Below are 12,737 nucleotides of genomic sequence, written 5' to 3' on the forward strand. Positions count from 1 at the left end.
ACATGATCATCTTGAGTGATGCAGAAAATTCAATTGGCAAAATTCAACATCCTTTCTTGATGAAAACACTCCAAGGGATAGAAATAGAAGGGAATTTCCTCAATATGATAAAGATAATATATGAAAAACTCACAGTTAACATCATATTCAATAAGGAAAGATTGACAGCTTTCTCTCAAAGATCAGGAACAAGATGAGGATGCCCACACTTACACCACAGTTATTAAAAACTGGGCTGGAAGTTCTAGCGAGAGCAATTAGACAAGTAAAAATAAAAGTCATTCACATGGAAAGAAAGAAGCAAAACTTTCACTGTTCACATATGACATGATCCTATATGCAGAAAATCCTGAAAAATCTACTCAAAGCTACTAGAGCTAATAAATGAGTACAGCAAAAGAACAGCATACACGTTCAATGCACAAACATCTGCAGAGGAAATCAAGAAAAAATTCCATTCAAAAGGGCAACTGGAAGAATCAAACATTTAGGAATAAATTTAACCATGGCCATAAAAGATCTATACACAGAAAACTAAAATAGATTGTTAAATGAAATTAAAGAAGACCTAAATAAATGGAAGGACATACTGTTATCATGGATCAGAAGACTAAATAAAATTGAGACGTCAGTTCTACCCAAATTGATCTACAGATTCAATGGAATACCAATTAAAATCCCAATAAGTTACTTTGCAGAAATAGAGAAACCAATAACTAAATTTATTTGGAGGAGTAGTGTGCCCCAAATAGCTAAAAATATCTCGAGAAGAAATAATGAAGTGAAAGGTCCTACACTTCATGACTCTAAAGCACATTACAAAGGTACAGTTATCAAAATAGCATCTTACTGACATAAATATAGATATACTGACCAAGGGAATTGAATTGGGTGTTCATTAATAGACCCTTTCATCAATGAACACTAGCTCTTTAATAAGGTAGTTGAGCCAGCTTAAATGTGACAGAACAGTCTCTTCAACAATGGTTCTTGTAGAACTGGATGCCTACATCCACAAGAATGAAAGAAGATCCCTGTCACCCATCTTATACAGGAATTAATTCAAAATAGATCCAAGACCTAAACATTAGAGCTATGACCATAACATTTTATAAGAAAATATAGGAAAATCTCTTAAAGATCTTCTGGTAGGAAGTGGTTTCTTAGATTATATACTGAAGGCACAAGCAATGAAAGAAGACATAAATAAGTGGTATCTCCTCAAAATTGAATACTTTTGCACATCAAATGACTTTGCTAGGAAACTTAAAAGGGAAACAATATTGGGAAACCACATATTGGATAAGGGTTTAATATCAGAACATATAAAGAGATTCTACAACTCAATGACATAAAGACAAACAAGTCAAATAATAAATGAGCAACGTGGAATGAATGAATGGAGATGAAATAATGGTTAGTTAAGGAGGTTGAGCTTAAGTGTACGAGAATGGATAGAAGTGAAGGCAGTTCATTAGTGGGTCTATAAGTAATACTGCCATATTGAAGTGGAACATGATTGATACAGGTTGTGTAGAGCCATATAGCCCACTGACTAACACTAAAACTATAAATAAGTTCTTTCATGAGCTACTTCAAAGGTATGAATCTTGTACAAAGACTAAATAATTAAGGGGTAAAGGGGTAAATACTATTGTATCCTGTGTTCTATATTTAACAGGAAGGCATCAACAGTACCACAGCAATATCAGAGGTAAATAATTCAGGGTGTCCTACATGAAAATGTTGTGAGAAAAGCCATGTCCTTTAATCCTAATTCAATATTGATTAGATTACCTATAGTCTTGATTCTGATTGATTAGATTATCTCCAAAACGATGTGGTGTGCCCAATTGTGGATGTGCACTTTTTAAAAATGGAGATGTGACTCTGACTACTCAAGTTGGATCTTGATTAGTTTACTGGAGCCCTTTAAAAGGGGAAATATTTTGAAGAGAGAGAATAGACACAGGCAAAACCCAGCAGACATTGCCATATGCCTTTCCAGAAGATGCTAATCAAGCCAGAACCTAGAGGTGTGTTCTGGATGAAGTTTGCTAAAGCTGCCAGAATGTGATATACAAGAAATGAAATGGCTTTTACAAAAAGGGAATTTATCATGTTACATGTTTACAGTTCTAATGCTGAGAAGGTATCCAAACTAAGGCAGCAACAAATGGTTACCTTCACTCAAGAAAGATTGATGCCATCTGGAGCACCTCCACCAGCTGGGAAGACACATGGCTGGCATTGGCTGGTCCCTTGCTCCTTGGCTCCATTGCTCTTAGTCTCTATTTCCTGTGATGATTCCTCACTTGTAATCCTTGGACCTTCACTTAGCTCTCCAGGACAGAACTCTGGGTTCTGGCTTCTCATGTGAAGGTACATGGTGATGACTGCTGGGCCCTGCATCTCCAAATGTCTGGATCTCAGGTTGGTTTGGTCAGCTCTGAAGCAACTCTTCTCCAAGAGTCAGCATCTGTGGTTTCTCTAAAATGTTTCATCTTTTAAAGTAATTTAGCCACCAGAATTGGTGGAGTCACATTTCCATCTAATCAAAAGGCCACACTTAAAATTGGGTGTACCACATCTCTGTGAAAATAATCTAATTAAAACTTTCCACCCTACAGTATTTTGTCAATTAAAAAAAAAGAAATGGATGCCCCCACATTATTGGATCAAATTAAAACATGGCTTTTCTGGGGTACATAATAGTTTCAATCCGACTCAAAGAACTAAGTGAAGACCCACAGACACAGAGAAAAAACTACTGGCATCAGAAGTGAAAGCAATGAACCATGAAGAAAGATCAACAGATACCAGCCACATGCTTTCTCAGATATACCTACCTTGAGCCAAGATATCTTTCTCTGGATGCCCTAGTTCAAACCTATTTATGGGCTTTGAACTATACACTTAAAACTTATTAAATTCCCTTTATAGAAGCTATTCCATTTCTGGTATATTGCATTCTGGCAGCTTTAATAAATCAATGCAGAAGGTAGGACAAGAGTTAAGAGGAGGTTTGGATTTTCTATTTGGTGAGGGTGGGTTTATCAGTTATTTTTCTCTTGGGAGCAATGAAAATTGTCTAAAATTGTGAGTGTTGATGATTAACTAGGTGAGGATAATGTGAGACATGGATTGTTGACTTTGGACGTTATACATGAAGCCCATTAGGTGGGGATGACTGAAAGATACACTGACTGAGAAGTAGAAATGCGACTGCACCAGCTTCCAACTGCCTCAAAATAAAATCTTGCAACATATGAATTTGTGAAATAGCATATTCCTAATATGAAGGTGAATTTTTGTTTGTTGTAGTCATTGCTGACTAAATGATATAAAATATTGTAAAAGGTTTATGAAAGTTAAGTCTGCCTATCATGTTCAACGTTAACCAAAATTTAAGGTCTGTTGATAATATTTTTTTAAAAAACTTTTGTGCAAAACCACAAATGCATACAAAACTTGAATATAGTTTTCCCTGTTAAAATAATGTAACTTTTTAGTAAAGGTCTTATAAAAAGTTTTCCCTAAGATCTGAATACCCTCTCTAAAATACAAAAATTTTACATCCTATCAGAATAATATTGTTAATGTGTATATTGACCTTATCATCCATTTTTTAGAAGATAAGTCTCATTCTTAAAAGAAAACAGTTACAAAACATTTGTTTTCTCACCTTATAAAAATGAGGTGCTAAAATCACTTAACATATTACACTAAGAATGGTATTTAAGAAGTGTTTTCATTTGTTAAGGCTGCTGGAATGCAGCATACCAGAAATGGATTATCTTTTATAAAGGGGATTTACCAAGCTACAAATTTACAGTCCTAAGGCTATAAAAATGTCCAAATTAATGCATTCAGAGAAAGATAACTTATCTCTGAAGAAAAGGACAGGTGGTGCCCAGTTTTCTTCTGTCCCATGGAAAGGCATGTGGCTGGCAACCGCTGACTTCTCTAGGGCAAACTCTGTATTTTTTCTCTTAGCTTCTCTCAGCTCTCTCCAGTATTGGGTTCTGTGGCACTGTGGATCTTTGCTTAGCATCTTATGTGAAGTCACATGGCAATGTCAGGCTGGTCTCTGACTCTCCAAATGTCTGCATCTATTTTGGTTCTGAACTATCTCTCTCTCCATGAGCTTTTTTTTAAGGACTGCAATGAACAAATTAAGACTTACCTTGAATGGGTAGAGTTGCATCTCCATCTAATAAAAATGTCTCACTCACAATTGTGTGTATCATATCTCCATGGAAGTAATCTAACCCAAAGGTCCCACCTTACAATACTGACTCACGATTAAGAGAACATGGCTATTCTTGGGTACATAGCACCTTCAAACCAGCACAAGAAGCATTACAATAACTAAAGGATATTTTTCTATTCCTGTCATCTAAATGTGCATGGGTGAAATATTATTTATGTATTTATAAATTATTTAAAATTCTTGAATACTTAACAATGTTCTATTCTAATATTCCATATAATGTGAAAAGTTACAGAACATGAGAGTAATCAGATTTACTTGTCAGTTGCATTACTTTACTCTGAACCTTTTCTAGAACTAGAGATGGTCAGTTGCAAGCTTCTGGAATGTGATATACCAGAACTGGAAAAGCTTTGAAAAGAGGAATTCAATAAGTTACAAAAACATTCTAAGCCTATAAAAATGTCAAAAATTAAGGTACCAACAAGAGGTTACCTTCATTCATGAAAGGCCAATGGGCCAGAAATACCTCTGTCAGCTGAGTAGTCATGTGACTGGTATCTACTGATCCCTTGCTCCTGGGCTCCATTGCTTTCAGCCTCAGTTCCTATGGGGGTTTCTCACTTTACTTCTCTGGGGCCAGCTTTCATCTCTTGGCTTCCTTTGGCTCTCTCCAGGTTTTAGCTTGCTTGCAATTTCATTACAATGTCTTCTGGGTGTCCAAGCATCTCCAAACATATTTCTCTATTCTCCTTATGTCAGCACTGTGTCAGCTCTGCTCTGAAGCTTCTGCCATTTTCCTCATTTTTCTACAATGTTTCCCCTTTTAAAGGCTCGAGTATCTAATCAAGACCCACTTAGAACAGGTAGAGTCACATGTCCATCTAAACAAAAGATAAGGTGCATCTCATCTCCATTGAGATAATCTAATCAACAATTTTCACTCTGCAATACTGAGTCAGGAGTAGATAAAACCACTGCCTCCACAGGATTGAATCAGGATTAAAACGTGGCTTTTCTGTGGTATATAATACTTTCAAGCCAGCACAGTCAGCTATAAGTCAGAACTTTATCTTCTACAAGGACTTTAAGAGAAAAGCAAGGCAAGTATATAAATTATGTTTTATCTCTTAATTAACATAACCTTGGTAAAGTGTAAATATTAAACAGTATGAAATTCTGTGGTAGTTTGTAAAATAATTTGTATTTCTAAAAGTTGCTTTTTTAACCAAAAATCCAAGAAAGCAAAGTATGCTCCAAGAGACTTTAGCCCACTACTTAACCTCACTTAAACTCTAGAAGGAGAAAAAAAAGAAAAGACTAAATATCTACACCAACAGTGGGGCAGGGGTACCCAAATGTAGTGAGTAGGGACGGTGACCAGGAGCCCAGCACCCAGTCTCCCTGTCCCTGCTGCTAGCTTGACAAGGACACACAGCTCAGTGCAGCCCAGATTCTTGGGGCTCTTGGTAGTGGCAGCCTGCAACTATGACAATACCACCCTGAATGTGACTGATCTCATCTGATCTCAGAAGCTAAGAAGGGTCAGTCCTGGTTAGTACTGGGATAGGAATCTGCTGGGGAATACTGGGTGCTGTAGGCTTTTGCCAGGTGCCTTGTTTCTCCACACCTCCTTCTCTCCTTCTTTTGGCACCCACCACCATGTACACCATACCCCACTGCCAACACCTTCTAACCTCCACTCCCACACACCCCAAGCTGATGCCTACACTGTCACCTCCAGTCCCAAGCCCCCAGCACTGGCCAACCACAGCACAACCTAGATATCTCCCAGGCAGTACATTATTCTTGTGGACCCAAAGAAACTTAGGCCAGACATGGATGACAGGGATGGTGGTGGGTGCCACACCCACAGACAAGACTGAGAACTGTTACCCACTGGACATCTTCTCAGCTGTAGGCCCCAGGCCATTCACCTCTGCCCCAACCTGGAAGCAATGGAACCAGGAATAAGGACCATCAGATGCCAGCTGTGTGCTTTTCCATGTGGCAGACATTAGCCTTCCTTGAATCAAAGTATCTTTACCTTGCCTTAATTCAAACATATTTCTGACCTAAGAACTATAAATTTGCAATTTAATAAATTCCTTTTATAAAAGCTGTTCCATGTCTGGTATATTCGATTGTGACAGTGTTAGCAAACAAATACAGTCCTCAGGGTTAATACACATTGTCACATGCTTCCTGACTTTATTCTGTCATACAGCTGTGTAATATTCAATCATACATTTAGGCACTTGGCCTCTCATGGACATTTGGGCTGTTTACATTTTTTGGCAACCATAAATAAATTCATCCATCTCTTGCAGAGGAATAATGTTTTCTAATCCATTATGCCAATCTGTCACTTGATTGGGGAGTTTAATATATTGATATTCAAAACTCTTACTGTAAAGGCAGTTTTTGATTCTACTACCTTATCTTTTCATTTTTATTTGTCAGATCTATTTCTTTCTCTGTCTCTACCTCTCTCCCTCTCACTGCTTGTCTCTCTCTATCCCTCTTTCTCTATTCTTTAAGTTACCCTTATTGATATTCTTCAATTCTGTATCCTCCTACAAACCTCTGTATCCTACTACAAACCTCTCTTCTCTCTTTTTGTTCAGCAGTACTCTCTTTATTTGTTCTCCTAGGGGTGATCTCTTATTAACAAACTCTCTCAACTTCTGTTTATCTGTGAATACTTTAAATTCTTCCTTATTTTTGAATGACATCTTTGTTGCACAGAGAATTCATGGCTGGCAATCTTTACCTTTCAATATCTTAAATATACCATTGTCTTCTCACTACTATGGTGTCTGATGAGAAATCAGTGCTTAGTCTTATTTAGCTCTCGCTGATTGTGGTGAATCATTTTTCTCTTGCTGGTTTCAGAATTTTCTATTTCTCTTTGGCATCTGACAGCCTGATTACTGTGGGTCTTGGAGTGGGTCTATTCAGATTTATTCTACTTGGAGTACATTAGACTTCTTTGGATTTGCATATTTATGTCTTTTATAAGGGGTGGGAAATTTTCAGCCATTAATTCTTTGCATATTCTTCCTGGCCATTTTCCTTCTCTTATTCTAAGACTACCTGGATGCATATATTTGCATCTTGTGTAGTCAGTAATCTCCCCTAGACCCTGCTAAACTTTTTCCATTTTTCTTTCATTTGTTCTTTTGTCTGTTCAAATTCAGTCTATCTGTTTCCTTAGGTCAGTGGCTTTTTCTTCTGCCTCTTTAATCTGATTGTTGTATGTCCAGTATATTTTTAATTTCATCTACAGTGTCTTTCATTTCCACAATATCTTTTATTTTTCTGTATTTTCTTTCAAATTATTCTTTATGCTCTTCTAGTGCCTTCTTAATATAATTTATCTCACTATACATCTTTTATTCATTCTTTGAATTGATTCAGGAAATTTGTTTGCATATCTTTGATTAGTTGTTCCAAGTTCTCTATCTTTTCCAACTTTTTTATCTGTTCCTTTGACTGGGTCATTTCTTCTTGAGTTTTGGTATGCTGTGTGTTTTTTTGCTAACATCTGTTGTCTGATTATCTTTATGGATCTATTCTGAAGGTAGATTTCTCTATCTTGTCTGGAATCTAGCTGTTGCCTCAGTTTGTATTAATTGAGCACTGCTTTGACGGTTGGGTCTTCTTTATTTCTTGGCCAAAACAAGGTTGGGTGCCCATGCAATGGGTGCAAATCAGCTCTAGGGATTCTAACATATTAGGTCTATTATGGGAGTGTTATATCCATATTTTAAACAAATTTCACAGATGTTCTGAAGTAGGTGATCCTGGCACATAATTTGAGCCATAGTGCTATTGATTGTGTTCATATCCTCAGCCTGTTAAATTAATTGTCTTATTAAGGCCTTTCCTGGGATGTACCCTTCAGAGAAGAAGCCATGAAAACAATGAACCTCTCTAATCTTTATGAAAAATGCAATACAAGCAAACTACCTTCACAATTTTAAGTAAAAAATAAAATAGTCTTGGAAAGTATGAAAATTTTAGACTTTTATTCTCTCATTTTCTCTTTCTGTACTTTCTAATCTTTTGCCATATCTAGTCTAACTTTTCTTTATTTTTTTCTATCCCCAAAGAAAAAGTCTATCATTTATTTCTTTCTAAATTATTTCTTCTAAAGCTCATTTTCATTGTTATAATAATTGGTAATTCACAATGGGAGTCTTGTTTGCAAAATTTTGATGTCTGGATTAAATGTTATGTATCATTTCTTACATGAATGTTTTGGATAAAAGGGTAATAGGGTAAGAGAATAGATTCTGCTTAAGATTGTCCTGAGTTCAAATCTTAGTGTTGCCATTTATAGTGTGAATTTTGATAAAACATGATCTCTTTGTGTTTTAGTTAAAGGGGAATGATAGAGGTATTATCAGCATCAACCAAATAATACTTGGAAAGTCTTAGTAGTACTAAATGTTCAAAAAATGTCAGTTATGAAATTCTTTATTCTAGTAATCTCTGAAATTTCAATAGAGCTACTTAACTGACACATAGTTTTAATGTAATGTTGCTTTTAAGCTTTAGAAGGGATGATTTATAATTTCTCTTTCTCAACTTTGAAAAGTACTCTGAAATTTGACTGAACTTATGTGAGTTCTTGGAGACTGGAATCGGCCCCTCAACTGCAATTCCTGAACTTTTTTCCCATGGTTTTCAGATCTCTATCGACCTTGAGCCTCCAAGGCATTGGAGCTGATCTGATTTTGGCTCTGATTTTCTCCTGAAATGTCCTGTTTGAAAGATCAAATAATCATTTTACTAGGAACCTGAGATCAACAAGCAGACTCTCACCATATGAAGAGATTGAAAAGGAAAGTATTTGTTCAAAGCAGGTAGTGCTGTACAGTGGTTATTACAAGACACTGGTGGCAGATTTCCCAGGTTTGAATGTGACCTGGTCAGGTTTTAAATTTGTGTTCATCTGTTAAATGGTAATAATAGTGCCCATATCTTAAATTTTTGGGCTAATATATGTTAAATGTTTATAATAATGTAGAAGTTGATATATAGCAAATATTAGGCAAGGCTTTTTAAAGGAAGAAGATATTGACTAGCACTGACTCATTCTAGTTGGGGCAGAAATGGGCTGATATTTCTTCTGGAAATCTCAGGGACTCATTCTCTCTAAGTCAGGCCTCTGTAGATGTTGTCCTGGTTCCTGTTTCCACAGGTAAAAATATCAACTTTTTGAATAAACAATCTTATGTGACACAATTTTTCTGTATAACTCAGTGAGATGGGACCTTTAGGGACAATATTCTGCTTCTGGGTATTTTGTAGGCAACAGAGTGCCAGACAATATAACTGCTAGATATATATTTTTTAAATAATCAATAATTGAATAAAGAATGCTATTACATCTAAATTGTAGATAAAATCACACCATAAATTACTGTATTTCAAGGCAGAATAAATAAAGTACTAAACTAAAATAAAGTCAAACTTGCTATAGCAAAGTGGGAAAACAAATTATAAATTAATCTTCATTGGAAGAAAGTGGGGTGATATATTATTTTTGCCTAGCAATTATATCACAATCGTTCTGAAACTAGTTTTTTTCTTCATGCTACAGCTTCTTGACCATAATAACACGATGGTTTTTACATCTTTACATATAGATGCTCTTTTAAAATTTTGTGGAAAATCCAAGTGAATATAATTAAGCAATTAGCAATCTTGGATGCACTGTAATTGCAGCATTCCATGATAAATATTGTGGTTTGAGGGGATAAAAATGTGCAATGATGTTTTCCCTATCAGTGAGTAGACTGTTTTCTTAAGAACTTATGTAACTATTTCAGGAGTTGCTTAACTAAACTTGAAGCATCATATTAAAAAAGTCACTGAATGCCCTTCCAGATTCTCAAGAACAATTAATTTGACCATATCAACAGAATATTGGTTGGTATGAGAAAGTCAAGAAATTAAAGGGGTAATTTTTCTTTTGGAATTTACCAGAAAAAAAGTTAGTAGAATTTTTTTTTTGTCCTCATTAGGTGGTAATATCTTATGTAGATAGGATATTATTGTATTTTAACAAACTATCCTAAAATGGGATATTTTTGTTCTTCTGTTTGCATAATAGAATTTCTTTTTAATGGTTTTACAATGCAATGAAAAATTTTATGAAATATTCAAAGGAAACTGATAGCATAGCCATATGAAATCACATCTACCTCCAGGAAAGAATGCAACTTTTTGTCCTGTATGGTTATTCTGGACTAACAGAGACATTTCCAGGTACTTATGGGTGAGTTTAAAAGTTCTCCTTCACATTGTGTATAATGTTCCAGGAGGTGAGATTTTAATGCTTAATAGGGGAAATCAGACTGCAATTGTGTGAATATTTATTTCATAGGCAATTAAAACACTTGAACTTGTAAGAATTGGAAAGTTGAAAAAAACTTCAACAGCAGTACAGGTGCTTTGCAATCAGTCAAAGTTAGAGTCTAATTCCAGTTCTATCCCTTAATATTGTGTGATTTGGGGAAAAATAGCAAAGTCTATTTTAAATGAAGTCAATGGAATGAGAAATTTGTTTTCTCACCAGGTTGTTCAGAGGAATATCAGTTTATACATGCTGATATGTAGCAATTGAAACTTCAGATATGTTATAGCAAAAAATATTGATTATTTTTTATTTCATGCACTGGTTATATATGCTTTCAAATATTTCAGCTCATTAAATATTCACACACACTCAGTAGGTAGCTCTCATTAATCACATATTACAGGTGTGCAAAATTATGACTTAGAGTGGTGACTACAACTTATTTAAGATCTTGCAGCTAGATTGGAAAGTAATAAAACTATAGTGGTTTAGGAAAATGTTTTATTAGAATGTGATGTATGTATATGATAAATAATATATTATGTATTTCCTAAAACCTGAGTGTGATAGACACTGAGTTAAATAAAACTGTTTTAGCTGCCTATTAGTAAGTTGTCTTGTGTGAAGACATAGCACAATATACCTATTTGCTTTCTCTGTATATAAACTAAGGCTATTGAGTTAAGAGACATATTAAAAATATAGAATAGGCAATTAGCTGAATGGGAAGTTTCTCAAGGTAAGTGCAGAATTATTGCTAAATAAGAGGGAAAAAGATGAAGTGTTGCTGGCTAGGGTTTATATTATACTTGTCATGATAAGATTAAAGGAATTCTTAGAGATCATCAATCATCTCTTAACTTCAAGAGGAATACTTCCATGTAGAAAAATTGGATATTTGGGGGGGGAATGATGACTCAGTCAATACCAACCTTTCTGTCCTCTGATGATATGGCTCCTAGAATAGACCCTGAGCATAAATGAGTTAGTGGATCTTCTGTGATGACTAGGAAAAGTTTGACACAATATAAGTATTCTATTATCATTTAACCATTGAATGCATACATGAAAGAGTAAGCTTACAATACCCCTTTCTGCAATATTTATCATTATTCTGTAAGTAAACAGTCTCTGATCATTGAAAAGAACATCTATAAGAGCACAGTGGAACTAAAGAGATGAAAAAGCATTTTGTATATTTGACATACAGCAAAGCCTCAAGCAAAATGAAAATGGTAAGAAGTGAATTTGTGGAAGTAGCCTGGATATAAATCCTCTGGGGTCTTGTGGGCCAAGTCACATAAATAGTGTGTGCAGGCATCCTCTGTAGGAATCTTGAGTGTGGGACATTAACTAAATCATAGTTCAAAGGAATCATTTTGGCTGCTGCAGCAGAATGGATAGTTGGAGGTAGGAATATAAGTGGAAAGACTGGCAGGAAGCTAATGGCAGAAACTCAAGGAGCTACCAGAGAGACAGTAAGGATCATCAAAATTGTGGCATACTTTGAAGGTAGACTCAAAGGATTTTTTAAAGGTTCAATAAGTAATGTGAGAAGAATAAAAGAGTGAAAGATATTGTAAGGTACTTGCTCTAAACAAAAAGAAAGTGGCACCATTATAAGAGAAGGAATAGATTTGGTGTGGATTATTAATAATTTAGTTTTATAAATACTAATTTGATATCCATTAGGTAGTTGCATACATAAGTTTGTAAATTAGGGGAGAGATAGGAGATGGAGATACAAATTGTGTGGCTTTAGCATTTGTAGTTCTGGGAAAGGAGGAAATTCCCACAAAGACTCTAGAAGGAGGTTTCAGTGTGATGGGAGGAAATTAGGGTAGTGAAATTTGATCTATAAATTTCCTTTCAATTTTTATAACTGCTTTTAATATGTAAACTAACCTAAATGAGTTCTTACATTGTAAACTTTGTGACTTTATAAATGGTGCACCTTTTCGTGGAATTCCCTTCCCAACCTCTGCTATTCTAGCCAATTTTCACTTTACATTCTAAACTCAGGGAAGGCTTCATCTGGGAAGCTTTCTTGAGCCTGCACCTTTAGCACCATGTGAATATCTTTAAAATAGCACTGATTACATTGGCCTGCATTATTCTGACCCCATAATCATAAATCAAATCACTGAAATTAGG

Source organism: Tamandua tetradactyla, chromosome 23 (genome assembly GCF_023851605.1).
Source record: "Tamandua tetradactyla isolate mTamTet1 chromosome 23, mTamTet1.pri, whole genome shotgun sequence".
In the NCBI taxonomy this organism is placed as follows: Eukaryota; Metazoa; Chordata; class Mammalia; order Pilosa; family Myrmecophagidae; genus Tamandua; species Tamandua tetradactyla.